At 38.9% G+C, this 26305-nt stretch overlaps 1 protein-coding gene and 1 pseudogene across 3 annotated transcripts in view; both read left to right on the top strand.

Moving 5' to 3' along the window:
• The window catches only part of KCNIP4 (potassium voltage-gated channel interacting protein 4), a 1209654-nt gene that overhangs the window by 198470 nt on the left and 984879 nt on the right, over positions 1-26305 (top strand). The window lies entirely within an intron of this gene.
• LOC127490062 (large ribosomal subunit protein eL31 pseudogene) lies at positions 9799-10227 on the top strand (annotated as a pseudogene).

Below are 26305 nucleotides of genomic sequence, written 5' to 3'. Positions count from 1 at the left end.
TCGCACAAGTCCTGTAGTGTGCTACGTATATATGCTTAGGAAGTATTAGTGGGAGGGAAGGATGCATCAGCCATCAGGAAGAAAGGAAGCTGCTCGGTTCCTTCCAGAAAGATCTCTGCAGGTGAGATCCCAGTGGAAAGAACGGGGCCATCAAAGAAGGAGGTACCTTTCTCTGAAGGGAGGAGAGAACTTCCACTTTGACTCTGACCCTGTTGGAATAAGATCAGAGTCGGTGAACTCAAAAGGCTTCCATAGCCTTGGCAACTCATGACTAGAGCCTAGGGTGATTACCGACGCCATAAACAAGAGTGTCAAATTGTTAAGTCAACAACAGGAGTCACTGTGTACTTACTCCTCATGTAGGATCTTTCCTTAATGTGTTGTCCAATGTGAAGTAATGCTATAACTAGTACTCAAGCAGTATTTTACACTTTGTGTTCCTGTGTGGGTGCAAACTGATGAAATCTTTACTTAATATATACTGAATTGATCTTCTGTATATAAAGATAATTGAAAATGAATCTTGATGTGAATGGAATGGGAGCAGGAGCGGGAGATGGGAGGGGTGTGAGTGGGAGGGAAATTATGGGGGGGGAGCCATTGTAATCCATTAACTGTACTTTGGAAATTTATATTTACTAAATAAAAAATTAAAATAATCCAAAACCAACCAGGATGAGGTGTTACTTATCCATAGTAGCCTACTATCCAAAATTGTTTTTGTTTTGTTGTAGCAAGACTAAAACCATATATCCTCTGTGTGCAAGCAATTCATCAAATGTGTCAGGCTGGAAACAGTTGAGAATCTTGATCTCTCGCTGAGAAAAGAAACTTTGCATTGAGCTATCACAGACAGTTATTTTTATTTGACACTCAGTTGAAATACCCCTGCTGCATAGCATATTAAGTACTTTATTGACTATAAAATGTGCTGCTGCAATTAGAGGTTATTTTTGTTCTTTTTTTCTTTTTCCCCAAGCATCTTGTCTTTCTGGAGGCATTTGAAAGCTAATCCTGTTTATCAGTTTTTCAAAGATGGTTGCAATTTAGCAAAACTGAGTTGGAAATTTAGTTAAATATCTGGCATCTTTGAGTGTCTCTGAGATCTGCAAGAAAGCAGGGCAGAGTAAAGTGAGAATCTTATTATGAGGCATCTTCAAAAACTTCTTGGAAAATGTATAATGTGAAAAAATGATGCATGACTTTCAAAAAATTTTGCACCAATATAAGCTTTTAATTCCATTTCCCATAAACCTTTTGAAGTGCTCTTGTACATGATCTACAAAGGTATTTCACACTAGCTGACATCCTAGCAGAAATGTTCGCTAAGTCAATCAGGAGCAAATCCACTTAAGAGACTGCCTTATAAATCATTCAGCTTTGTCAGTCAGTCTCTGGGTACACTTAGTGATGGGTTTTTCAAGTTATTTTAGAGGCAATCACCTCTATTTGGTGTCATCAAATAAAACAGCATGGGATTCATGGCAGGCACCATGTTGAAACAGCATTAAGTTTGAGATTTCACGCCTGAACCAAAGTCTGGAAATGAACTGAAGACACAAAAAGACTTCATATCCTGCAAGCCAAAGGGCTGGACCTACACATTCACCAGTAAATACTGGTTAGTTGACCAAGAGATAGAGAACTGTTCTGGTATCTAAGGATTATGCCTAGGTTATTTGCAGTAAGAAAACAGAAAATCAGAATCGAGTATTTGGCTGCCATACATTGGTAGCTCATTCAATTTAAATTCCCCCATAGCATTTACTCCACTATCTGCCCTCCAGTTGGTTAGTAGAGAGCCTCACCTTGTTTTCACATCTCAAGACATAAACAATGCTGCTGTCTATAGATGACACAGCTGCTTTCAGGGAAACTTCCTATTGTAGCTTCAAGCTTTTTGAGGAAAATATAGTCAAGCCCATACTAGGTATCTCAGAGGAGGACATACTCCCAGAGCAACTGCAACTCAAAGACAAGATAGTGTTGGCAACAGGAACAGTGGTCCCTAGTCACAGGGATGATGCCTCAAATTTGTCTATTTGCTACTGGTCTATCAGGCTTGGAGAGGAGCTACAGCAGCATCCAAATGCTTACTTTGACACAGCCAATGAACTTCTCAAGTTCTTTTAGGTAAGCACCTACTATCTATCTGGTTGAAAAAAAAAAACCTGGAGTTAATCAAACAGGCTTACTGAAAGAATTGGTTACTATTTGATACATATTCACCCTGCATTTGAATCAGTATTCATATGATCTTCAAATAGGAAATATTGATGTTCTAGCTCTAATGGTCTTAGAAATTTAGTTTCTCATAATTTCTATCATCGCTGATAGAGTAGTAATGATCTTTTGTTATGTTACGGTTGAATTGATACAATAAATTGCATTTTGCCTTAGACTCTATTAAAAGCTATAAATGGCTCTATCGCCTCAGAAACAGCCTCGGGAAGGCACCACATTTTTATTTTTGTAAGCTTGTCTCCCTTTGCAGAACCAGAATATTTATTGGAAACCCCAAAATTTTGGCCTCCTTTAAAGCAATATCAACTAATCTCATCATAGTTAAACACACTGATTTTTATTTCTCATTTCTTTCCTAATTTCCAGGTAAATAAAGAACCTTACCCCTTGTTCTATTTGATCAGTTTGGAATCTTTCAACAGTTTTAATTTTTTTAATTGCTATTCAGTGCATCCGGATAGGTAATATTTAAAATAGCCACGTATTATAAGGGAAATTTTTCCTTTGCAATCTTTAGTCTTATATGGAAAAGTCCAAATGAATGTCTATTAATAATGGACCACTTTAAGAACATAAATGTGCTTTATTATTTCTGAATTACTTTTGAAATTATTTTTTAGCTAAAAGCAAACTATAAGAATCTCTGAACACTTGTCAGCTGACATTTAGATATATAGAGAAACAAATGTAAAACTCATTTTCAGTGGCAGGAAAATAAAATTAGCCAGGACACTACTCTCTTTAGGTTAAATTTCTAGTAATAAAGTAAACTCATGAAAATGATTATCGGTGTCTTATTTCACTTAACATAATTTTTAGATATTTGCTGCAAATATCAGGGTTCTTTTTTATGATTCAATAATATTCCATTGTGTATTCATGACACATTATCTTTAGCCATATGTGTTGAAATATTGTACCCCATCAAAATGTCTATCCTGTGAGAAGAGGACTATCAGATGTGAACAGTGAAGAATTGACACCTGTCGCATGAATCTCCCATTTGTGTAAGAAGATTGGAGAACAGTGACGGTTGTCAGGGGAAGCTACCACAGAGACAGTGATGATCACAGGAACTAACAGTGCAGTCTGGGAAAAATGCTTCTCGTGGAGGTGGGCTTTGGAGAAATCAGTGGCTGGCTGTCTGAACAGGAAGACCTTAGATTTGTCTTTGATTTTCCACTGAGAATGAGGACGGAGGAATGAAGTCTGGCTTTCTGTTCCAGTCATATATTTCATTTTACAGTGAAAATGTGTTTAGATAACATTGATTCAACACTGCTTGAAATAATTTGCCTTGGTAGTATTTTCACTTCATAAAGACTTTCACAGGCAATACTTAGAAATTTAATTTTCTTAATGGTACAGTAGAGTTTCTACTCTAATAGTTGAGTAATTTTAGTAGTTACTACAGTCTTGAATTTTTTAGGAATGCAGTACAATGGTTATTATTTAAATAAAGGCAATTGATTTCCTTGCCTTTATACTAACCATCTTAAATTCTGCTTAACTAGGTCGGAGACAGCCGTAAAAACCTAGTATGTGGACATTAGTGTCAGGATTTTTTTGTCAGCATTTTTGTTTCTTACATCAGTATGCTAAAGCATATGTCATTGTCATCTATTTGTTTTTATTCCAGTGCAGATGACTGAAAGGACAATAAATGATTATTAATGATGGCACAAAATTTCTAAGAATAACTGCACCTCAGATTACTCCCCTTCTGAAACATTCATAGTAATTGATCTATTGATGTGATACATGACTAATGTCAGGATCTGAAGGAAGTCTGCAGGATATAATCCTACCTTTTAGGCAGTAAATGATTCTAGAAGAGAGAATTGAAAGATAAAACATGCACTTGTGTGAACTTCTCTCTTATTCCTTTTCATTTTTAAAAAGGTAAATGTCAACTTATTCTAGATATCTATCTTAATTGTTACCAAAGACAACAAAAAATCAGCCCTTTCTATCAAGTGCTGATGACTTCCATTGCTTCCTTTCATCTTCTCAATAGTCCTGTCAAGTGCCATTGTAAGCTAAATCCAAGTGTGGAGGAACTCACTTGTTTGCCACATGGAGAGTTGTAGAATGGAACTCTAGGCTTAGCTCTTGGATTCCAGCACTTTCTCTGCCTTGTAACCACATCATTCTGCCTTAACGGTATAGTTCTTGTGAAATGTGGCTTAACTGTTTTTGTAAATCACTGTGCTGACTTCCATGCTGTGCTGTATCCGCAAACACGGTGATGAAAACAATGGAAGCTGCTCTTTGAAAGTTCTGGGGCCTGTAAGAATGAAATCAAGATGACGACAGGGTTAAGGTATCTCTGAAGGCACTATAGGAGATGGTTCCCTTGCATCTCCCAGCTTCTAGTGGCGCCTTGTATTTCTTGGCTTGTGGCAGTACCACTTCAATCCCTGCCTCCAAGTTTATGTGTCTTTTCCTGGTGTGTGTGTCCATGTTTCTTTGTTTCATAAGGACTCCCTCACTCAATTTAGAGCTCATCCTAATCCAGTATAATTTCACTTTGATCCTGAATTATGTTTCCAAAGACGCTATTTTAAAACAAGATTAGCTGCTGAGATTCCAAGTGGATGTGAACTTCGAGGGGTGCTATTCATCTGTACGACTGTGTTTCTTACGTCTCTTCTAGTAAGAAAATTGGAGCACTGGTCCACTTTACCAGAAAATTAAGGAACATGATTTGAGTCCTGGTGTTTTTGATAGGCAGTTGATTACCCAAACCTAACAATTTGGGCTCCTCACAAACTCTGCGGATGCATGAACTTTGAATCATTTTGTTTTACAGAGTAAAATACACGTTTTCATCAGTTCTGCTGGTGCAAAATTCTGTGTGCTTTAGAGTTGTGAATCTGTGTATTGGAATTTGTACTTTGCTATGTAATTGTTTGCAGTCATAGAGGAAGACAGCAGACATCTAATATCTCATGTTGTTGAGGTATCTGTGGAACTTGGGAAAGACACCTCTGATTTCCATGTGCGTATAATGGATATTTGCAGATTGACACACTGAGCAGGGAACAATCACACTAATGATTAATTGATCAACTAATGATGTTAAATTATCATATGGATGTCCGACTTACTTCATAGACTCATTGATTTTTCTTTTTATTATATTTACATGACTGTGATAGAATGGGATTGGGGTTAGCAATAGGTGTTGAGTGATGATGTCACTCACTAACATTTGGTTAAAAAATGTGTGACAGAGTGAGAGTAAAGTGTTCTAATAAAAAGCTGCTCTGATCTTCTATCTGCTGGTTCATTCCCCAGATGACTGCATGGGCTGGGACTGGACCAAGCCAAAGTCAGGAGCCCAAGAGCTCCTTCCATGTCTCCTACATGAGTGCAAGGGCCCAAGATGTTGAGCCATCTTCCACTGCTTTCTTGAGTGCATTAGCAGGGAGCTGGATTGGAGATGGAGCAGCCGGGTCTTGAACCGGTACCCGTATAGGATGCTGGCATTGCAGGCAGCGGCTTTACCCACAACACCAGCCCCTAATTTATTTTACATTCAAACAAGATTTTAAATAAGTTAAAAAATGATTTTTGATGATAAGAGCTAGTATATTTTGCTTTTTGTAAATTTAAAGTATATAATTCTAGTAAGAAAAAATAAAAAGGTTAGTTCTTTTATACTGAAGTAGTCACTGAAAGTCTATTAACTGCCCCCTTTTTTCCATGTACCTTTTAAATAGAGCTCTGCTTTATCATTTTAAAATAAAATTGTAAATATTTCATCTTTTCCATAGACTTTGTAAACATAGTTTTAATGGTTGAATAGCAGTTCATGAAGCATAGGATTTCTCCATGGTGAGCACTTAGATGAGTTCCAGTTTTTTTGGTGATACTCATATAAATAATACTGCGATGGGTAGTATTCTAGTAAAGATCCCTCTCCCAGGCAAATAAGCTGATATTGAGACTGTTATTACCTTTTCTTGGTTATATTGATCTATATTGAGAGTTGAGTGTTTTCTATAATCTTGGTGCACTAGTATACTGGAAATTTGCTTCACCAAATGATTTGCCAGTTTATGGCTTGCTGGTAGCATTCAAGGTCCTCACTGAACTGTAACCTCACCAGCATTAAGTAGGAACAGCATTATAATTCCATTTCAGTCATTACTACTTTGTTAAATGAAACATTTTACTTTTAGTTAACATACCTTTACTTAGTAGGAAAAGTAAAGTTTGTACATTAGGAACACATACTACTTTCCTGAATTGTTTGTTTGGGCTGAATTGTCCCCTGTGACCCTGTTCATATTCTGACATCTTAAACCCTAATAATTCAAAACTTAAGTTTTTGGAGACATATCTTTAAAGAGATAATTAAGAATGTAAGGGAAAAGGGAGTAGAATGGAGAGGAGACACAGATATGAACTCAGAGCCAGAACGAAATTTATTCAAGAAGAAAAAATTCAGAGGTAGATGACAAACTGCCAGCATGCTCACATACGGCACACGTGACAGAGGGCGCAGTCCTCAGTGGGCTGGCCATTTTATATCTTAGGGTGGCCTAAAGGTCCAGAAGGAAGGAGGCAGGGGCGATAGAAGGAGGGGAGTTTCTCCATACAGATATTTCAAGTTTTGCCCCTGCTTTCAAACCTGGAAAAGAATGCTGGGGTTGGGGCTGGAAGCAATACACGTTGTGAGACTGAAGTGGTCTTTTGAAAGAAGGCATGGATAAGGGGTAAATTCTTATTTTACCTACTTTCAAGCAAGGAGCTAGTTTATGTCCTTGTTCCATCAAAGATATGTGAAGTCACATGGGTCAGCCTTAACCGAAGGTAACGAGTGTCACTGTACGAAGAGAAATGGGGATACAGACATGCAGGCTGAGGATGACCGTAGGAGCATGGAGAAGGCATTCACTTGCAAGCCAAGAAGAGAAACTTTGGTGGAAACAAAGTCTGCTAACACTTTGGTTTAGGACTTCTAGCCTCCAGAACTATGAGACAATGCTTTGTTGCCCAAGCCATCTAGTAAATATTTCATCCTTTCCATAGACTTTGTAAACATAGTTTTAATGGTTGAATAGCAGTTCATGAATTTTGTTACAGCAGCCCTAGGAAATGAATACAATTCCCTTTGCCAATCTCTTTATTAGGGTCTTAGAGCTTAGTAATTTGTACAAGCTCTTTTTGTGTTAACATACTTATTTTCTTCTTCCCTTTATTGTAAAGTGATTAGTTGCCTTTTCCGTATTTTACTTTTTTAGCCTTTTGCATGTATAAATGTACTATTTTCCCACAATTATTCATATATTCCTTGGTGCTTTTTGCCTGGTACTTCAGAACTTAGAAAGTCCTTCCCCCTTAAGAGATAGGATGTGTTATCAGTCTTAGTTTTTTTGGGTTTTGATGTTGACCTGGATAACGTAAATTTTCCAAGTTTGAGAACAAAGATTCCAACAAGCGGATGAATTTAAATGTATAGAGTAAAGGTTTCTTTAATTTGAGGCTGTTATGCCTTGACCAACACACTTTCATCTTTATTTTCAGTGACTCATTGAAGAGTATGATTATTTTCAGTGGCTATTACTTCATTTAGAAAACTTACATTATCAAAGTAGAACAATAACCTCATTTTTAAAATCCTCAGTATCATTAATACCATTAGTTGTACACACAGAGAACCTCAGGGAGAGAATAGAAACTGCTCTTGGACATCTGTTAAGGGCCTTTGAAATTCTTGGGGAATTTTACTCCAAAGGGTGGGCATGTTGTCTTGCAAGATGAAACAAACCTTTATTCTCTGTTTCATTGTTTTCACTTGTGAGTCTCCGATTAACATATTTAAAGTTGTTTTTATGGATCATTTTTATCCAAAGTTTGTTTCTTCTTTGTAGATCTTTCTAGAATGTGTAGGAATGGCTTTCTTTTCTACTTCTGTATGCTTATTGGTGTTGCTCCCAGATCAATCAAAAATGCCATCTCTGCAAGGCAGAGGTTGTTGATACTCTAGTTGTCTTCATTTCAAAATAGAAAACTGCCTTCAGTTTTGAGATAAAATTATCTAAAGATTCTGGAATCTTTCCTGAATTGAACCACTTTAGGTCACTGTGAAATTACAGAAAATAGCTTGAAAATTACTTTAAATAAATATTTGGATGTCCTTCTCTGAAGTGGAGGATATATTGCCTTTTAAATTTTTATTAGAAAAATTTACTGACATACGATGTATTTTCATAAGACAAATCGAGTCAACCAGTAGTTACTGTGTACTGTTAAAAGCCAGGCCCTTCCCTGAAGTCTGGGAAACATGGTTGGTTTGCTGAACTTGGAACTGACCAAGAGATAGACATTAGCTCAGGAATTGCCCCTTCAGTTGCTGGAATGAGAATTCCAAGGGAAGACTGGGGAAGCAGCTGTTCATGGATGCATCTCATTGTTGTTGTTTTTTTTTTTTTTTTTTTTTTTTTGACATTGTTTTAGCAAATGTGCTAGCCTTATCAGATTGTGGACTGTCATCCTGGTTATGTTTAGGATTTGTGAAAACTGATCAAACAGATCATTATCTGAGAATTAATCGGTGAGTGTGGGAAAGCAGACACACAAAGAAGGAAGTCACAGATGCTGCCATGGAATTCTGTGCAGCAAATCCCAAAGAAGATAAAGAGCCAGTGATATCTGGGTTAAGGCAAGTTGTTAAGCCAGAAAGGACTCCGTGAGGGAAGCGATCCTGCTCTGAGGTTTGGAAGATGAGTAGGTGTTCATCAAGGGACCAAGGCAGAGGAAGAATGGTCACCATTAGTTTTACTAGGTGATACCATCAACTTCAATATGAGCAGATTTTTGTAAGATGTTTATTAAAAAGGTCAGCCCTGGGGCCAGTGCTGTGGCTTAGCAGGTAAAGCTGCTGCCTGTGGCACTGGAATCCCATAAAGGCACCAGTAAACGAGTCCTGGCTGCCCCACTTCCAATCCAGCTCCCTACTAATGTTTCCGGGAAAGCAGCAGCAGATGGACCAAGTCCTTGGACTCCAGTGCCCATGTGGGAGAACCGGAAAAAGCTCCTGGCTTTGGTCTGGCCCAGCCTTGGCCATTGCAGTCATTTGGGGTATGAGCCAGTGGATGGAAGATACCTTTTTCTCTCTTTTTTTCCTCTCTGTAACTCTGCCATTCAAATAAATAAAAATTAAAAAGTCCTTAAGCTTATAGTTGTGTGATTAATAGCAGTTGAAGTTGAGGACTGACTAATAGAATTCTCCAGTACTGTATTGTTAAGAAAGCTGTCATCTAGATTTTCTGTTCAAAGCCAAACTTTATTACCTGAATACCTATGGCTGTTTTTCTCACATTTCAAGTGAGCCATTAGCTGTGGATGAAGGGCATTAGTTCTCATTCAGAATTCTGCTGTAGTAAAAACAAAGCTCTGTATTTTTTTGCACTTTTGCATCTGCTCTCTTGTCATCCTGCTGGTGAAGTACAGATTTGACGTTGCTTATTTTCTTAGACTGTGCCAATAAAATTATACTCTTTATTTAAAAGAGAGATTGAGGAGAAAATTGGGGATGTGCATACATCTACTCTTAAAAGAGATGTGGCTTTCCAGCTTGGGCCCTCCAAGATGGCTCCCGCGAAGAAGGGCGGCGAGAAGAAGGGCCGTTCTGCCATCAACGAGGTGGTGACCCACGAGCATACCATCAACATTCACAAGCACATCCATGGTGTGGGCTTCAAGAAGCGTGCCCCTCGGGCACTCAAAGAGATCCGGAAATTTGCCATGAAAGAGATGGGAACTCCAGATGTGCGCATTGACACCAGGCTCAACAAAGCCGTCTGGGCCAAAGGAATAAGGAATGCCCCATACCGCATCCGTGTGAGGTTGTCCAGAAAACGTAATGAGGATGAAGATTCCCCAAACAAGCTCTACACTTTGGTTACCTACGTACCTGTCACCACTTTCAAAAATCTGCAGTTGAGCCGGCGCCGTGGCTCAATAGGCTAATCCTCCACCTTGCGGCGCCGGCACACCGGGTTCTAGTCCCGGTCGGGGCACCGAATTCTGTCCCGGTTGCCCCTCTTCCAGGCCAGCTCTCTGCTATGGCCAGGGAGTGCAGTGGAGGATGGCCCAGGTGCTTGGGCCCTGCACCCCATGGGAGACCAGGAAAAGCACCTGGATCCTGGCTCCTGCCATCGGATCAGCGCGGTGCGCCGGCTGCAGCGGCGGCCATTGGAGGGTGAACCAACGGCAAAGGAAGACCTTTCTCTCTCTGTCTCTCTCTCTCACTGTCCACTCTGCCTATCAAAAAAAAAAAAAAAAAAAAAAAAATTAAAAAAAAAATCTGCAGTCAATGTGGATGAGAACTGATTAAAGTTGTAAAGCTGAAAAAAAAAAATGTGCCAAGGAATGAGGTTATTTCTTAATTTATTGGGCACATACAATAATCTGTCATCGATACCCCTGTCATAATCTCTGGAACCTGTGAATTTGTGTCTGGCAAAAATACATGGAAGATGTGATTAAGTTAATCCCAGGATTGGGATATTTTCATGGATTATCTGGGTGAACTCACAATGTTAGATTGATGTAGTGTGAGAAAGACTGCACTGGTTGGTGTTGATTTTGAGAAAGCTGAGCCCAGGAGTGCAGTAGGCCCCCAGGAGCTGGAGAGGGATGCGAAGCAGCCTCTTCCCCAGGACCCCAGAAGGAACAGTCTCACCAGCACCTGGATTTTTTCTCAGATCCATTTTTGAAGTCTGACTTCCAGACCTGCAAGATAATAAATTTAAGCTGTTTCCATCTATCGAGTTTGAAGTAATTTGTTCTGTCCACAATAGGAAACTGATTATTGAGTGTGTTTTATGGTGGCCACTGATTATATCTCTTACTATGAATTTTCCACTGCTGCAACCCATGGTAAACAATTAGACTCTAAAGAAAACACTTAAAATAGCTTTATTATAAAGGAAAACACCTGCTTATAATAGAAAGCCTAAGTATGCTAACGGCACTTACATATCTCACTACTAAGATATTCTTGGAACTTGTTTATTGTAGATACGTGTTTCTGCTCTAAATACGTTGATGGGACTTGTAAGTCTCAGTCTCCAGTGATGTCTCAAAATTATCCCCCTCTCCTTACATGTATATCCCTTATCCCCTCCTCTGTTGTGAAAACCCCTTGGGGGATGGGGCAAACACTTCTTCGTGTCTTCCCCAGTATTTTGAGAACTAATTTACAAATTCACATCCTTAGTATGGCATGTTTAGCAGTATGTCTGCCTGTACTTAGCCCCAGCATGTCTTAGTAATTCCACTCCTTCAGTGTTGTAGATAACATCACCTTGAGAAGCTGATTCATATTTAGAAGACTCACAAGAGACTGAGGAAGATGATGTAGAAGGCCCCCTTCCTACTTTCCAGTGAGAAATGTGATGGAAAGATACATTGAAGGTTCTCATCTACTTGTCTTCTCCCTTAATCACAGTAGAAAATCCAATGTCATACTTTCCCAAAGATATCTGAACCTCATACCAGAGTGGCTAGATTTAATTCCCAACAGAGGTCCCTCGTTCTAGCTATCTTCTGATTGCCAGCTGTTGATGACTCAAGTACTTGGGTCCCTACCATCTATGTGGGAGGCATGGATCGAGTCTTGAGTTCTTTGCTTTGTCCTGATCCAGGCCTGGTTGTTTTGAGCATCTGGAGAATGAACCAGCAGATGGGAGTGCTATGTGTGTGTCTAATTCTTAAATGAAAAAAAATTCCATATAAGGAAGTAAATCATCATCAAGACTACTCTAAAATTTGGAATCATCTGCATGGAGTTAATTCTTTTTAATTCATGGGAGCAGTAAACCCTGACTACTTGGAGCACCCAAGTGAGACAGCAAACTATCTCAATTGGATGGCTCCTCAGTCTTTGTACCCTCTCTGTGCAGTGCTTGATTGGAAAATAAAAACACATTGCAACTGTCATTTTTCACACCACAACAAAACAATCTTTCATTGAATGCCCTTTTCATTAGGTAGAATAATACCATTTCAGTATAAAACTTGAGTTTCTCATTTATGAAGAAGAGATGCTAATTTTCTCTAACATACCTTGGAATTGCATTGCTATCAATGGTCAGGAGTTTATTTTATACTTTAATGCCTCATTTTTGAAAGTACTCTACTTGTAACCATAAGCCTGCAACTGTCTTATTTGTTGTTTTTATAAAATCATTGAGTTAAAACTAAGACTAGTGCAGACAGACTTTTTGGAATTCTGTAGTATGCAGTGTCAAGGCTTCATGTCTAGATCATTCTGGGTTCCAGTGGAGCCCACTGTTTGCAAATATTAAGAATCATCCAGCCCTTCCCAGTGATGAAGACTTTTTCAGTAGATGAGTTGGAAGTGAGCCATGGCTTAGAGTTCTGTATTGGGCATTTTGCCTCTGGAAGCCCAGCTGTTTCCTGGCGAGAGCTTCCATTCTGTAACTGGTTCCCATCATTTTGAGTATCCAGCAGATCTACTTCCCCTCTAGCTCACCTGTCTCTTCATATGACAGCTTATTTCATGGAAATATGGAGCATTTCTAGCCATGGCTAGAGGCCTAATTGCCCTGTCTATAAACACCTACTACACAAAAGCAGAAAAAAGTAAGATATGGATAGGAAATGTTACAAATCAGCATTACAAAATGAGACCACTTGTCTGGACACGAAAGGACATAGCAGTTACATTCTTATCTACTGTCCTGACGCCCACCATGGGAAGACGTGTTTCCATGCTGCACCTCGGAATCCCTGAGTCATTGTCCATTTTTATCTTTCTTTCTGATAACAGCTACATATTTTTCTACCAGTTTGTTTTTTTAACACATCTTCTAAGCAAAACTTATATTTTAGAGCAAGGTGAGATTATTATTGTCTTGACTTTTAAACTCTTTTTTGTTTTTGACAGGCAGAATTAGAGAGAAAGGTCTTTCTTCTGTTGGTTCACCCCCCAAATGGCTACCAAGGCCAGCACACTGCGCCGAGCCAGGTGCTTCTTCCTGTTCTCCCATGCGGGTACAGGCCCCAAGCACGTGGGCCATCCTCCACTGCCTTCCTAGGCCACAGCAGAGAGCTAGACTGGAAGAGGAGCAACCGGGATAGAATCCGGCACCACAACCGGGACTAGAACCCAGGGTGCCAGCACCGCAGGAAGAGGACTAGCCTAGTGAGCCGCGGCGCCAGCCGACTTCATAAACTCTTAACATTGAAACTTCAATTTAACTGCAACTTGCTATTTAAGTCTGTGTGAGGAGCACAGATATGTAACATATATTGGATGTTTACTATATGCCAGATTCTCTATTAGAATATCTGCATTTTTTATTTAATTTTCAAGATGTATGATGAGATTAAAATTATCCTTGATTTCCTTTTGAGCAAATGCAAGCTTGGTGAAGTTAGTTTCCCAAAGGCACAAAAGTGATGCCATCATGATTTGAATGTAGGCTCATCTGATTTAAAATCCTTTCATTTTTCATCTTTGAATGATTCTCTTCCAGTACATGAAGCGCTCCTTCTCTAATTATTTGCTATTGAACCTCATTGTATGTAATAGCTCTTAGAACTTGGATTTTGATTAATAAATATTTGTTGAATGAGAAAAAAATAGAAAAATAAAGGGAATGAAGATGGTAGGAAAGAAAGGAAGAAGGACAAAGAGAAAGGGAGGTAGGAGGAAGCAAAGTCTGTGAAATACAACTTTTTCCGGTACTTCAAGTATCTCTCTAAAATATAATGAGTTTATATACTTAGTGTGCATAGTAAATATGTATATGTGAATATATATAGGAGGGGACATCAAAAGGTTTCTGGGAAAGGAGAATTTCAAAGAAGTTATTTGGTAAAAATTTTTTTGAAAAACATCTACAGTTTTTCACAACATACATTTTCATAAACATTTTGAAGAAGACCCCTTATCTACATATATGTTTGTATATATTGAGTGGTTGAAAATTTGTTTGGCTGGTTATTCAAGTGCATGGAATGTCATTTATGTTTTTGGAATACTTCTGGGCTAAGCTCCTATGAAGAGATTAAAACCAATTCCTTTAATGATTGAATAAAAATGAAAGCAAATTAAATCAGAAATCCCTGCTTCCTTGTAGATACCATTTTTGGTTTTTCTGTGAATCAGCCATTGGATACTTTTGTTTAAGCGTTTTGTTTATTCAGTTTTTTTTCCTTTCACATAATAGCAGTTAGATTTTAATGAGAGAAACAGAAAATTGGCTGTGACATAAAGGATCTACTTCAAAAAAGCTATTCAAAACAACCAGGAAAATATTTTTGGACACAAATGTATTTTAACAAGCATAATTTTCCCCATATCATAATGGTTTGAGTAGCAGAAGGAGTTTTCTATGATGCTGTAATTTATTTATTTTGTGAAAATAATCATTCCTGTATGGCACAGATTCATTTGAAATAATTATAAACTATCATATGCTTTTTGTAAGTAAATTTTTCCAGATATTTCTTTAAAAAGCAGTCTTTTTTCAACCTTCTGTCAGTAAATATATCTAAATTATTTTAAAAAAAAGTTAAGCAATCTAAGAGCTGTAAGCTAGAAAAAGTTTTCCTTTTGAAACATTTAATTTTTAAACCTTGAAAATAGCTTTCAGGATTCATATTTTGCTTTATTTTAAAAATTTTATTTATTTGAGAGGTAGAGTTACAGATAGAGAAAAGGAGAGACAGAGAGAAAGGTCTTCTATCTGCTGCTTCACTCCCCAAACAGCTGCAACGGTCAGAGCTGGGCCAATCTGGAGCCAGGAGCTTCTTTTGGTTCTCCCATGCTGGTACAGGGGCCCAAGCGCTTGGCCCATCTTCTACTGCCATAGCAGAAAGCTGGATAGGAAGAGGAGCAGCTGGGACACAAACCGGTACCCATGTGGGATGCTGGTGCTGCAGGCAGAAGCTTAGCCTACTATGCCTCAGTGTCAGCCTCTTTGCTTTATTTTTTAAAAGATTCATTCATTTATTTGGAAGGCAGAGAGAAAAAAAGAAATCTTCCATCCCTTGGTTCACTCCAAATTGCCATGGTTGGGGCTAGGCCACCATGAAGTGAGGAGCCAGGAACTCCATCTGGGTCTCCAATGTGAGTACAAGGACCCAAGGACTTGGACCATCTGCTGCTGCTTTCCCAGGGCATTAACAGGGAATTTGATTGGAAATGGGGTAACCAGGACATGAACAGCCCATAGAGGAGGCTGGCATTGCAGGCAGCAGCTTAACCCACTGTTCCACAAGGCTGGCCCTCCATTGTACTTTAAGTGGGGTTATATACATTTTCTTAATATAAATTATATTTAAAATGTCATTTTAGAGACAAGCACTATAGTTCCATCTTACTGAAAATGTTAAAAGAATGCACGTTTTATCTGTGCAGAATATTAATTAGCTTGTGATCGACATCATTAGCAAAGCATAGTGCAAGTTGAGAAGAAAAATGATAAATGCTATGTGTGTGTGTGTGTATTTAACAGCTTATTTGAAAGTCAGAATTAGAGAAAGAGATAGTGAGATCTTTGATCTCTAGTTCACCTCCCACAAGACTGCATTGGCTAGGGCTGGGCCAGGCCAAAACCAGGAGCCAGGAGTTTCATCCAGGTCTTCCATATGGGTGGCAGGGGTCCAGATACCTTGGCTGTCCTCTGCTTTTCCCAGGCCATGAGTCAGGAGTTGGAATGGAATTGGAGCAGGCAGGACATGAACCAGTGTCCATGTGTGATGCTGGCATAATAGGCATCAGCTTTACTGGCTACACCGCAGTTCCTGCCCTGCAGTTTATAATCTAAAGTGAATTGGCACACTTCTTTAAAGCAAACATTAGTTTTATTTCATCTTCCTTTAAAAAGATGTGTGGTCTTAGTGTTGGTATCAACAGTTACTGAAAAGTAGCTAAACTTGTGAATATTGTGGGGAAGCTCTGTTTCCAGTTTAGAAAACTGACAAAAAGATTGAACTTTTTGCGATGAGCAGGTTTAACAAATTTTGTGATAAATCTGTGTATTTTTTACTCTTCCTTTCCTTAGCGATGTGTAGTGGCTCATCTAGCACTTGGTATTTTCTACAGTAGCTGTTGTCATTGCCATTCCTCTCTTTTCTTACTGAAATGTGTGGCCTGTGACTTCACTTGCATTTTAATCAATGCTGAATCAAGGTGTCTGTGCCTTTTCATAACGTTATTGAACAAGATAACATAGTACTTCCATTTTCCAAACTCTTCCATCCTTCCCTTTTTATTTAGAGATGGATCACAGTATATATCCACATATGTAAAGGAGTTGAGTATAGACTAACACGGACAGTATGCAAGGGAGGTGATACATGCCACTTGAAATTGACAGGAAATGGAGGATAGGGTAGGAAGAGTTATTATTTTCTTAAATCTGTATATATGAAATACATAAAATTTGCTCAGCTTATATAAATAAAATTTTTAAATGAAAAAAGAAATTGATGGGGAGTGAGTACACTTTAGGGTAGACCCTGATATTTGGAGAAGTGTCATGGCAGGTGTATTGCATGTAACAAGACATAAAGAATGGAGTGAGAGGAATTAAAATTAGAGATGTCATAAATGCTTACATCAATTTGGCCAGAGATAATGTGAAAATCAGGGTAACATGTAAGGATAAAAAAGATTCTTAATTGCTAAGACATTAATGCAGTACACACTCAGAGTAATGTCTTTAAAAAAGACTTATTTATTTACTTACTTACTTACTTGAAAGTCAAAGTTACACAGAAGAAGAGGCCTCCGGAGAGAGAGAGGTCTTCTATCCACTGGTTCACTCCCCTATTGGCTGCAACAGCCAGAGCTGCGCCCTGGAGCCAGGAGCCAGGAGCTTCCTCCAGGTCTCCCAGGCAGGTGCAGGTGCCAAAGGACTTGGGCCATCTGCTACTTTCCCAGGCCATAGCAGAGAGCTGGATTGGAAGTGGAGCAGCTGGGACTTGAACCGGCGTCCATATGGGATGCCGGTACTTCAGGCAGTGACTTTACCCATTACGCCACAGCACCGGCCCCAGAATAATGCTCTTAAATTCATATAATGTGATTTTTTAAAATTTTTAAGGAGCTAAAGATTCTGTCTACTTTTTAGAAGACTGAAATTATTTTTGTTTTGGTTTAGATTATTAAATGGAGAGCTTTCCATTTATTTCTAACATGTAACTAAGTGCAGACTTTGATTCTAATCTCTCCTCCAGTTACCTTGAGTGGATGCTCAGATTGTTCCATTAAATATAGAAAATATGCATTCCTCTGTCTCATGTGTTTCATCTGAGTGAACATCTTAACAAGTAGAATCTAGAAGGAAAAATGACAGATTTCAAGTAATGGCGTATTCTCCTCCTCTCATCTATTTATTATTAATATTTTGTGCCTTTTAAAGTTGAATACATTTGTATGATTTGAATTTTAAAGCTTTAAAAATTATCGTGAGAAGGAGAGAGAGACAACAGACAGACGTTCATTCTTATCTGATTGTTTATTTCCCAAATACTCAAATGCCCTTGATGGCCAGGACTGAGGCTGGAGCTCCAGGAACTGTATTCAGGTCTCCTATATGGGTGGCAGGCACCCGATTAGTTGAGACATCACTGTTGCCACAGAGTCTGCATTAGCAGGAAGCTGGAGCCATGAATCAAATCTAATCAGTTTGAAATGGACACTGACGTCTTAACCACTAGGCTAAAGGTCTATTCTCCGAGTCTTTAATTTTAATTGTCACATAATAATTGGACATATTTATGTTATACAGCATGACAATTCAGTGCATTTATACAATGTGTAATGATCAAATTCGAGTAGTTAGCATTTCCATCTCCTTAAACATTTATCATTACTTTCTTTGGGAACCTTCCATCTCCTCTCTTCTATTTTGATGAATTGTTGTAAACCATCTTCACTCTGCTCTAAAACACTAGGCCTTTTCCTTGTTCACAGCTGTATTTTGGTACTGTTGTCCCACCTGTTCCTACCCCTTCCCTGCCCTTCCTAGCTTCTAGTATCCTTTTTCTACTTACTACATTTGAAGTCAGATTTCTTAGCTCTCACATTACTGAGAATTTGCAATATTTGTCTTTCTGTGGCTGACTTATTTAATGTTATGCCTTTAAAAAATATTTTATTAACTTGGGTTTTAGGCTATTTATGCTCAGTGGTAATATTTATTATTCCAAATATTTACAGCTTTTTTGATAACAGCTGTCATCCTGATGATCTTTGGGAAAAGTGCCCTCAGAAAAGTATTTTTTAACTTTTGGCATTACAAGACAATGAAAAGTAAATGTCATGACAAAAATTGAAACTATATAAGCAAGAAAAGTAAAATTTACAGGAGAAAACAAACAACTAAAGTTTTACACATTGTAACACTATACATATCAAACAAAATTCTTGAAAAAATTACATAGTTGAATATAAAGTTCTTTAGATCTGTGAATGCAACTGAATATTTTAATTTATCTTCTGAGGAAGTGACAGTAACATAAATTGATAACATACATTAGTAGCAGTAACATATATTAGAAAACAAGTTGTATAAACCCTTAAGATCTCAGAACCTGAAAGTGGGGACAAGGATTAAATATATTTGTTACAAAGCCACAGACCCAATTTAAACTGTCAAATTTGTAAGCCCTTTCTCAGCACCCAGATGCTTACCCTTACAGGCAACCTGGATTGGCACAAATTACATTCTGACTAAACCAGATCTCTGGGTGCAAAACCACTCTTTTATGTCCTATGTGTATTTGCTTTTCATGTCTGGCACAGCTTAGCTAGAGTGGGTTAGGTTTTAGACTTTACAAAGCTTTTTTCTTCATTTTATTCCTATTATTTGTATTTAAATTCAAAGCAGATAGCAGTTTATCCCTCTTACTATTTAGCTTCAGAATACTCTTGGGCCCCAAGCTGTAAGGCCACAGTGGCCAGGAATAACAATAAAATAAAAATGAACTCTGTAGGAAGAAGAACTCTGGTCTGAGAGGTGAGAATTCTGAGCGTATTCCTGTGATGGCCACTTTGTAGCTGTGTGCTCTTTATTACACAGTGTTGAAATTCAGAATCTCATTTATAAATAACCTGTCAGCGGCAAGCTTGTACTGGGAGACTTTTCTCATTTCTTTCATTTTGAAATTTTTGAAACTTAAACTATTTTACTTTTTTTGTGGGATGTCTACTTCAAGAATTATATTTGGCAATGCAGAAATAACAGTGATTTCCAATAAACTTTATGCACACTGAAGAAAAGGTAAAATAATTTTTCAAAATGGCCTATGAAAATAGATACAAATTATTAGGGAAAAGGATGAGCATTTGGTGCAGTGGTTAAAATGGCCCTTGGGATGCCCACATCCCATATTGGAATGCTAGGGTTTGAGTGCTGGCTCTGATTACAACTTTGTCATAAAGTACACCCTGGGAAGAAGCTGATGGTGGTTCACATACTTGGGTCCTATATGGGAGATTCAGGTTGAGTTCCTTACTCTTGGCTTTGGCCTGGCCCAATCTTGACTGTTGTGAACATCTAGGAAGTGAACCCTTAGATGGAAGACCTATTTGTCCATCTGTTTTTAAAATAAAAATAAATTCATTTGTTTCTTGAAAAAGAAAAATAGTAGTAAAATAATAATTTTTTCTCTGGTATAGTTTGGCATGAAAGGTAATAATGTGAACTTTGTTTTTAAAGATTTATTTATTTGAAAGAGTTACACAGAGAAGACAGGCCTTCCATCTGCTGGTTCACTCCCCAATTGGGCACAATGGCTGGAGCTGTGCCAATCCGAAGGCAGGTGCCAGAAGCTTCTTCTGGGTCCCTGGTGTGGGTGCAGGGGCCCAAGGACTTGGGCCATCTTTTGCTTTCCCAGGCCATAGCAGAGAGCTGGACTGGAAGTGGAGCATCCAGATTTCAAACTGGTGCCCATATTGGATGCCAGCACTGCAGGTGATGGCTTTACCTGTTATACCACAGTGCCAGCCCCAGCAATAATAAGAACTTTAAATTGGTCCATGTTGGATAACTTTATATACACAATAGGACACTCAGGACAGGGAAGTGACAATTCCTGTGGGGATTGAGACCTTGGTTTATTTTCTGACTTGGTCATTGAGTAGGCAGTAGATCACCAGGCATCTGTAGCATTGGTGTTTATGTCTCAATTGAAAGGATGGGAGTATATGATTAGAACTTTATTTTACAGCTCTGGCAGGAATATAAGATACAATGTTAAAGTCCAGAAAACCAAGGGGAAAATTCTTCCCTGTCGCTCCCCCCCTTCGTGGAGGAACGACACTAGACCCTGCGCTGTTCTTTTGTCTGCTCGGCCCTCCCCGGGTTTGCTGCCGATCCTTCCACCTCCGTGGAAGGGCTGTTCCCCCTGCCACTTTCCCCACTTCCGCGGGGGAGTGGCACACCGCCAGCCGGCTCTCTCGGGGGCTACTCAGATGTTATCCGGATGTTCCCTTTAGATGTTCCTGGTGCATGTTGTCTCTCTCCTCCTTTATAGTCCTCTTCCACCAATCCCAACTCTGTTATCCACACGCCGAGCACGCTGCTCTCCTGCAATCAGGAGCAGGTCCTGCAGTTTATTGGTCGAACTGGAGGCGGCTGTGTAGAAGCTGTTTCCTCCTCTCCCAGCGCCATATTGTGGGAGAGCAGATGCATAGAATAAGTCTTAATTCCAGTAACTTAGTCTAGTCCGAGTTGCTCCCCACACTTCCCTAGCTGATCCTATTTAGAATTAATGATTACTTGATATGTTGCATCTGAGCTTTTAATGAACCCTATGTGTCAAGTTGAGAGCGCACAAAAATAGATAGCAGAATGTTATGCCTAGCTAGAGAAATACATGGAAGTGTTTATAGTGTCCTAAGATCACTGCTGTCAGAAATGTGATTGTAGTGCCATTGAAAATGTCTAGAAAAAGGAAAAAGTAGCTGATTTTCTTGGAGGCTCATTTATGAAGTAACATAATTGGTGCTTGATAATGAGCTTGAGTTCGTTAAAAGGAAGAATTGGAAAACATAAAGCTCCAGCATCTGAGTGTTCCTTTAATTTTTTTTTTTTTTGAAAAGCAGAGCACTATATGGGTGAGCACACCCATTCAGTACCCCCCACCCCCATCACCAAATGCCTGTGATGGCCAGTTCTGGGCAAGATTAAAGTCAGGAGCTGGAATCCGATCCAGATCTTAGACATGGATGGCAGGGACCAGAGTACTTGAGCTCTCATTGCTGCTGTCCATGATGCACATTTACAGGAAGCTGTATCAGAAGAAGAGCAGCCATGAGCAAATCAGGTACGAAAGTCTGGGCGGCAGGCATCCTGAGGGGTGGTTCAGCTGCTGCTTCACAATTTCTACCCTCATCTGAGAGTTTGGATACCAGCTGATCTATCTTGGAAACTCAATCTTCAGTGTTATTCGAACATAAATATTAGGGGCCGGAGCATTAAGAACTTTGAAAATGCAATTCTAACTTGTTTAGATTCATCCCATTTGTGTTGGGGGCAATTTAAAGATGTTAAGTAGAAGAGCATTTGATTCATTCACTGTTGAAGATTGAAGAATTCTGAGACTTGCAGTGGGACAGGAAGTTAGGTGGGTATTGTATGGTGTTTACAGTAAGAGATTAATAGGAGCTTGAAATAATATGGATTGGATAAAGCTGGAATAACAGAATCACCCCCAACTATTTTAGTGGTTTGAAACAAGTTTATTACTTGCTCAGGATGCATGGCCAATCAAAGTAGGAATTAAAAAGAAACTGCTCATTAGTGTCATTTGGAGCCCTAGGCTGAATGCTTCCAGAGTCTCCACATTAGGAGATGAACACAGCAAATCGCACACTCTAAAACCTTCACCCTGGAAGCAACTGATTTAATTTCTGTTCAGATTCCCTTTGCAAATTCAAGTCACCTGGTCAATCCTAAGTCAAGGAGGCTGAAAAATGTAGCTGCATAGGGGCTCCAAGAATGATAGAATATATGTGACTTTCATGACTATGACAGGCAGTGACTTAGATTTGGAGGAGGTGAGAGAAGCTAGGATAACTTCACTAGCATTTCTGGTTCAGACTTTTACTTATCCAGGCTAGTCCTCATTCTTTGATAATTCATTTACTTTTCTTTCTCTTCTTTCAAAGGACTTTCCCTGACCATGATCAGCAAGGGACTAGGTTAGACAGATATTCTTAGTGGTATGTAAATGCGTGTTTAGCAGCAGACTCTCTGCAGAAAGTCAAAACCAAGAAAATGTTGTGGTGTTTTTGCTATATTCCCTGGTATACATAGTGCCATCCAAGCAAAGCTACCAAAATGATGCCAATGAACATGGAGTTGACAATACATGCATAGTAGCAGACCATACAGATAGGGTCCAACTAAATAATGTCAAGTGCATAGATAATAGTATAAGACAACGAAAAATTAGAATTGGATGGTATTCATAGCCTTTGTTTTAAGTCTGATTTGTTTAATCATAACTTTGTCTACTTTATAATAATCACTGTGTTCAGAGGCTGCCTTACAAAATTGCTGAAAATTTAGCAATTGGCTCTCACAAGCTGAGTCCAGCTGAATTCAACACAGTGCCAGTGTCATCTTTGTCTCTGCACTCCCACAGCACTCTGTAGTTGTGCCTATGATGGTGCTTACCCGACCTAATTCTTCATTTACCTGTCTTGTCTGTTCGCTGGTGGGCTTCTTGAGGAAAAGGGCATTATCTCACTATGAAATTCTTTAGTATTTAACTTGGTGTTTACAACACCGAAGATACTCAGCAAATACAAGTTAAGGTAATGAATGAAGGTAGCCAAATTTTGCATGAAATAAGCAAGTTAGAAGTTTCTCTTTCCACTGATCCCAATTTGCAGGAATGACCCATTCCATTTCATAAGGAAAGAGCTTCTCCAAACAATGGCTCTTCCCATGAATCTCATACTATCTGCAAATACTCCATTGATAAAAAAATATCAGATGGCTGGCGCCGCGGCTCACTAGGCTAATCCTCCTCCTGCGGCACCAGCACCCCGGGTTCTAGTCCCGGTCGGGGCGCCAGATTCTGTCCCAGTTGCTCCTCTTCCAGTCCATCTCTCTGCTGTGGCCCAGGAGTGCAGTGGAGGATGGCCCAGATCCCTGGGCCCTGCACCCGCATGGGAGACCAGGAGAAGCACTTGTCTCCTGGCTTTGGATCAGCACGGTGCGCCGGCCATAGCAGCCATTTGGGGGTGAACCAATGAAAAAGGAAGACCTTTCTCTTTGTCTCTCTCTTTCACTGTCCACTCTGCCTGTCAGAGACTCAGTTTACTCTTTTGGGTGAATTCCAGTTTCTCTAGAAAATATCTTAAGTGTGACTTTAGGATATGGATACGTGGGCTGTAGCTTTTGAAAATTCAATTATACTTTTGGAACTTTATTGTACATTTCCCTGTGTAAATAATCTAAATATAACCACTCTAAACTGTTTTGGTCTACCAGCTGAGGCCATTTATTGAGGTCTAATGCATTACTTGTATCCCTTTCTCATAACACGGTATTGATCACACCACAGTGACTCAGATCATTTGAGCTTGAATTGACTGTTTTATGTTTAACCCAAATACCAATGTAATGAATCCAAAATTATTTTCTGAAGCTTCCTGTAGTTCTTCTATATTTTCTGTTTTAATGACTTAGATGAATCTTTATTATAAGAATGCTGCTGGACTCTACTTTGTAATTAGTAGATGAAAATCCCATTGTTTGTGGTTTGGGGGCTTTATTAAAACTCAACCTGACTTATGGTTGTCTTCTCCAAGTGTTTTCAGCTGACACGACACTTCAAGCACCGCCCATCTAAGCATGATTGCACTGTGTAACAAATTGCAGACACTTGCCACAGCTAGACTATTAGAATCCTTATCTAAATTGTTTACATGTTGGGTTTGTTTGGTAGTCCAGAATAATTGGGATAAATGAGCCTCCTCGCTGGTAATTACATTTCCTTAACAATATTTTGGAGAATGTACATGAAAGGTAATAATAGCTTCCCCCAATGCCCTGTCCTGCAGTGTGTCAGAGCTCCAGATTCTGATAGTGTCTGACACTTATTACTTATGTCATCCATTTCTAAAAGCAGAGGCCTCTGTGAGGTCTTTTCCCCAATGATACCATGTGAAACTGCAGAGTCAAAAATCTAATTATGTCTGCAGCTTACCATGGACGTCATACACATTTATGGGAAAGCCCAACTATTATGAACCAGGAATTCTCAAATAGGGAATATGAAGTAGTATCACTGGAAGGGGGTAATGTTTGCAAGGCCCCCTCCAAGATTCTGCTGTACTCACTGGGGGAGTTGACCTCCCTTTCTATTCTGAGAATCCTGCTCTCCCTGCTACAGCAAGACATGGTTATTCATGACCAGGTGCTGTCTCACTTAGGTACATAAGGACTGGAAAATGTTCAAAAACATTATTACATGGCTTCTTTTATCAAAATACTAAAGAGAAAAATCATCCACTTTCAAAGATTACATTTGTCTTTCCCAATGAATACACATAGGCTGAATTCCACCTGGTGGAATTATGAAGACAATGCTTTGGGTTAAAGCACTCGTGTACCTATAGGTACCCCACAGAACTTCAGTCTGGTTCCTTTATGTGTGTGCATGTATTACTGTAAGTGTGTGAGACACTGTATGTGATGTTTTCTTTTAAATTTATGACATGTATTGCTATTCATTAGAGCTTCTGAGAAATCTTCTAGCAGTATATCAATATCATCTAAATTCATACCTTTTTACAATCCGCTGTTTCAGTTTCAGGTCACTGAAACTAAACTAAAACTAATTGAGAATGAGAAACCACACAGTGGTTTGAACCGGTGACATTAATAGAAAGGATGATTAATCACAACAAGGAATTAAAAGTTGGGATTGGCGTGTACAAAATGCAGAGAGCTATAAAGCATATAGATGGAGTAGGCATATGGAGCTACCATTGTACCTAGGGAGAAGATTGCTCAAGGAACTCCTCGTCCTTCCTCCCAGGGTTGAGATTCCAACCTCCTTCACTGGGGATGGGAGAGCATAGACATTTCAGTAAGCCATTCTTTATTAAATTCTGTTATATTTAATGTCAACATACTTTTTCAGTGATTTTGGTTAGTTGAAATCATATAGAAATAGAATTATAACATAGTAAACCTCTCTGTTTAAGTTGCTTTTCCCTTGTTTAACTTTGTGTGATTGGAACCCTGATGATGCTTGAGAGACTGAGCAGGGATTGACAGGCTGCTACTTTCCAACACTGGCAACCTCCTTCCCCTGTCGCCACCCTGAGAAAGGAGTATACCTTGGGAGTAATTGCTGAGGCAGTACTTCAAGATAGCAGGTTGTTGCTGGAAAGGGATGAGGAGAGGGAATCTTCTTTAGGAATAAACTACTGAAAGCATCATTAAGTGGTAGAATGAAGGAAGTTCCAGCTTTGAATTCAACTCTACATCTTCCCTGCTATTAAATAACTACATTGATGTTGGGCAAAATTGAATATTTTAGTATGAGAGTTAAACAAAAATGCACAGATTTATAGCAGCCAGAAAGAATACAGTAGGTGATAATAGTACTACTCTGCTTTCTCACTTCTGTGGAATTTAATTTGGTAATTAAGGAGAGATGGGACAATCACTTAGCATATTTTAAAAGAGCTCATATCTAAAGATCAGGAGCTATTGTTTTGAGAAGCTTTATATCGTTTTTCCAATTAAATACCATTTCATTCTTCCAGGTGGTGCACTGGAAAGATCTTCTAACATAATATAATTTTAAATAGATCTGTTAAATTAATTCTTTTTACTTAGCTGTCTTATTTCCTGATGTATTATGTTTAAATATACATTTTTATTTTTATTTAAAAAATGGATATCTGTATCCTGTGAACTTAGCATTCATCTTCTTTAAAAAAATTTTTTTTTTATTTGAAAGAATTAGAGGAAGAGACAGACAATCACAGAGAATCTTCCATCTTCTCATGTTACCCCCAAAATGGCCACAGCGG

This window comes from Oryctolagus cuniculus, chromosome 2 (assembly GCF_051225735.1).
Source record: "Oryctolagus cuniculus isolate XC-2025 breed Fujian yellow rabbit chromosome 2, ASM5122573v1, whole genome shotgun sequence".
NCBI classification, from domain to species: domain Eukaryota; kingdom Metazoa; phylum Chordata; class Mammalia; order Lagomorpha; family Leporidae; genus Oryctolagus; species Oryctolagus cuniculus.
The sequence above is the reverse complement of the archived record's forward strand: the minus strand, read 5'-3'. Positions and strand labels throughout refer to the sequence as shown.